Below are 4,826 nucleotides of genomic sequence, written 5' to 3'. Positions count from 1 at the left end.
AATCCTATATAGTAAAAGCCTAATATGCTAAGTGTCCGGTCAACCAGTTGGCCGTTCAACCAATCAAAGCATAATATGATAATGATATGCTAAGGCCGCTCAACCGCTTGCTATGACATGCACTGACCACCAGTGGACAGATGCTCCGATTGGTAGGTTAGCTTGCTGCTGGGGTCTGGCTGATCGGGACTGAGCGAGATGGGCCGGACATGCCCTGTAGCCCTCCCACGGTCCCTCCCTGGCTGACCAACCTCCCATGTTCCTTCCCAGCCCTGATCATGCACAGGTGGGTTCCCTCGGCCTGACCTGAACCCTCTAGTAATCCAGGACCCCTTGGGGGATGTCAGAGAGCCATTTTCAGCCCAATCCCTCAGGCCAAGCTGAGCGACCCCACTGGTGCACAAATTTGTGCACCAGGCCTCTAGTCACTAATAATAAACTTATAGGAATGAAATGTTTTTGCCCACTAGTGTTACTCTCATTATTAACCTAATATGGCAACAGAAATTTTGTAGTTGTAATTGAAGTTACTATTTAATTGACTTTAAAATGGAGAGATTATGCCCTGGCTGGTGTCGCTCAGTTGGTTGGACATGGTCCAGACACTGAAGGGTCACAAGTTCAATTCCCGGTCCCGGTCAAGGTGTTTAACTAGGTTGTGTGTTTCCCCAGTCAGGGCACGTATGGGAGGCAACTGGTTGAAGTTTCTCTCTCTTCCTCTCTCCTTTCCTCTCTCTCTCAGATAAGTAAAAACATATCCTCAGGTATGGATTATAAATTTTTAAAAATTAGAAATAAAATAGAGAGATTTTCTTCATGGACCTAACATACCATGAGTGCCCTTTCAATGGAGACTTTTCCTTAGCTGGTTGTAACAGAGGATAGCTGAGAAATTCAAATAATGAGAGGGATTTAGCATGATGAAGGTTCTCTTTGTCTGAGATGGAGGAAGCCACAGACAAGGACATAAGCATGGCCTCTGGATGCTGAAAGCAGCCTGCAGCTGATAGCCAGGAAGTAAACAGGAATTCAGTCCTCAACTCTAAGGAAATGCTTTCTGCCAATAATAGGAATAAGCTTGGAAGAGGATTCTGAACTGCAAATAAGCATGCAACTAGCCCCCAGCCTTGATTTCACCTGAGCAGAGAACTCAAACACATCATTTTGATTTCTGATCTATACAAAATGAATGTTGTTTTAAGCCACTAAGATTATTGCAATTTGTTATGCATAAATAAAACTTCAACACAATTCCTTAATTTTATCAATTTGATTGATAGAGCATTTGATAATCTGCCATATTACCTTCAAATATATTTTGTGTATCTTATGATATAATCATTCAAATTTCTCTAATAACTAAATAGTCACCTGCTGTTATAAGGGAAGTCAAATATTTCTTCCAGGTATCTCCAAATTTCTAAGAAATCTTAAAGTTCCCCTGTAAATAGCCAGTTCCTCTTTCTGCACACTAGACAGAACAATGTAGAAAATCGAATCAATCTGGTAGCACTGTCAATAACTTTATTGTCACAATGGGTCACAGCATGTCAAAGGTCATGCTCTAGCCAAAGCCACAACAGTTTCTCAGGCTGACCTCCAAGATTATGTTTTTGTTTTTATTTTTGGTAATTTATATACCTTTGACTATTTATCACTTCCTTCCCACACACACACACACACACACACACACACATGCATACACACACACAAACACACACACCAAGGTATGCCAGATGTCTGAATCCAGATAAGTTTATTGATTTCAGCTGCGTGTTTTGCAGGTACTAGGTATTGCCCATGAAAACAAAAGATATTTTTTCACCACTCATTAAAAGATCAGATATCCCTCATACTGAGATCCCTCTGGGAGCATTGGCATCTTGCCATCAGACTAAGATCAGAGCAGGATGGGCCAGATTTCCCCAATTTCAAATAACACCATGAAAAATGGATAAGAATTTTTTGTTCATCGCCTACCAGAAAAGTCTGGGTACACTTGGGCATATTACTTTACCAGGATGCCTTACATGTGGGTAGACAGATTTTTCCAAGCCAACATGCACACACCCATACACATGCATAAAATCTCTCTATCTCTCTGTGTCTCTCACACATGTGCATACACACACCCACACACCCACACACCCACAAATAAACCACATTCTCTCAACTGGGGCACAAGAACACTTGCAGAATACATAGATTTTGTTCACACCCTTCCCCTTGGGCAACTATGAACACATGCCTTATATTTAAAAACTAAATGAGAAAGTTTCTTCAGAAAACCTGACAATCCCTGCTAAAGATACTTTATGTATAAAACTATAAAGTTTGTCCAAAAAGACACCTTTGTTTTCTAACTAGATTCATTTAATTAATTTATTGTCCATGCACCAATTCAAAAAATATAGAAAGCATGTACATTATGCAAAGGATTATAAATAAGATCATGAAAAAATGTCTATTTCTAAGGCATACATTCTATAAAGCAAAAAGGAATTTGAAAGGAGTTAAGTATAAGCCCATTAAACATATTTTGTGTGGTGGGAAAGAGTGGTTCAATAAATTAAGGGATTGTGACAAATGAAGACTATAATAAAAATTACACTATACCAAGTTCTAAACATTGAATTAAAATTACTTATATAAATATGTGTGTAAAGTAAAAAGTAGCACAAGTAAAGTTCACAGCAACAAGAACACTTGCTAACTCAAGAGAAGGTTATGATTCCTAAAGAAAATAATATTAGTAGAGTTTGTAGGAGATAAGATATATGAAGTACACAAGACCAAAAATGTGTGAGGACTCATGGCCCTGTTTAGCATTTTGATCCTTTTTTAAGGTAAAACTTCTTTTGTTGGCCAGGTTTGTGATAATATTCATAATTCTTGGTCTCAATCTGACCTAGTTGGTGAAATGTACTGGAGTAAATAAAGAAGACTGAGATTATGTGGAGATCCCCTAACAATAAAGAAAATCCTTCCATTTGTGACAACATGTAGGGACTGAGAGGATATTATGCTAAGTGAAATAAGTCAGACAGAGAAAGACAAATACCATATGATTTCACTTATACATGAAATCTAAAAAACAAAATAAATGAACAAACTAAACAGAAACCAACTCATAGATACAAAGAACAAATTGATGGGTGCCAGATGAGAGAGGACTTGGGGGGTTGGGTGAAAAAGGTGAAGGGATTAAGAAATACAAATTGGTAGTTACAAAATAGTCAAGGGATATAAAGTACAGCATAGGAAATATAGTCAATAATATTGTGATAAACATGCATGGTATCAGATGGGTACTAGACTTACCAGGATGATCACTTCAATAAGTCCTATAACTATCTAATTCCTATGTTGTACACCTGAAAAGAATATCCTGTTGTATGCCAACTGTGATTGAATTTTTTTTAATTTTTAAAAAGATTGTTGGCCTAACCAAGTCATGCTGATTAGGTCAATGATTAATTGATGCATATGGAGGATATATAGGAAATAATATCCTTAAATATTGTGATTAATTTTGTGTGCATGTTATTAGTAAGATAACAGAGAGTGGTCAGGAATAAACTTAACCATTGGGTTAACTGACAGAGCTATTCATATATGATAACTATATCCACCCTCCTGACAGCATCATATTAGTGGCATATGGATTTCTATTTGTGTCATTGCTGGTGATCATTAATTTTGATCGTTTCTTTTAGGTGATGTTCTGCCAGGTTTCTCCAGTTTAAAATTATTTTTTTAATTAATAAATAATTTGTTTGGCAATACTTTGAGACTATGTAAAAGCCCTCTATTTCATTATATATTGAGCTTTATCTTTACCATTTACTAATGATTTTTTGTGCTATTATTCCTTCTATAAATAGTAGGGACATTTAAAGCCACTTTTATTTTCCCCTATTTATATCTCTGTAGACTTGATTTTTTGTTTTATTCAATATATATAATTTTGTTTGCATAATCTTAGCAGCGATATCCCATTTCTTCTGCTATATTCTATTTCCATGTTTTATCTAGAAGAAATTTACAGTCCTACCCACAATCTAGGGGAGCATAATATACCATGACATGACCATTGAGGATCATCATTGCTTACAACAGCAATTTTCAACTGGTGTGCTGCAAGAATTTTTAAAACATGCAATAACTGATTATTTAGTCAGGGGCACTGATCTCATTTCCCTTAGATTGTCAAACCAAAAATGACAGCAGCCAACACAACAATAGCCGCCTGGTGTGAATGAATCAAAATTATACCTATTTTTTGGTCAGATCAGCAAAAAAATATATATAGTTTTTGGTGTGCAGCAGAATTTTAGTAATTAGTTTGTTGCCATGAGCTAAAAAAAGGTTGAAAATTGCTGGCTTACAAGAATGACCCAAGTGGTAATAAATTGGCTTTTGGTGCTTTTATTTTTAGTAATTTTTTATTTACTCATCCATACACATATTCAACAAAGTTTTATAGAATAATTAGTAAGTATGTTTCCATTTGTGGCAGGCACTGCAGTGAACAAAGTGGATCAACTTTCTGCATTCACAGTCTACATTCTATTTTACATGGTATAAGGTAAATGTATAAGTTAAATCTATGCTTGACATGAAATTCTATATAAGAAAGAGGTAATATGAAAATTAACCCTCACGCCTCACAAGATGGCTGCCTATGGCCAGGCCGGCAGGGGAGTTAGTGAGGGACAACCATAGACTGAACAGCAGGCTGAATGGGGCAACCAGGCCGGCAGGGGAATTAGTGAGGGACGACCAAATGACTGAACAGCAGGCTGTGTGGGGCGACCAGGCCAGCG

This window comes from Myotis brandtii, unplaced genomic scaffold (assembly GCF_000412655.1).
Source record: "Myotis brandtii unplaced genomic scaffold, ASM41265v1 scaffold789, whole genome shotgun sequence".
NCBI lineage: Eukaryota > Metazoa > Chordata > Mammalia > Chiroptera > Vespertilionidae > Myotis > Myotis brandtii.
This window is presented reverse-complemented; position numbering follows the sequence as displayed.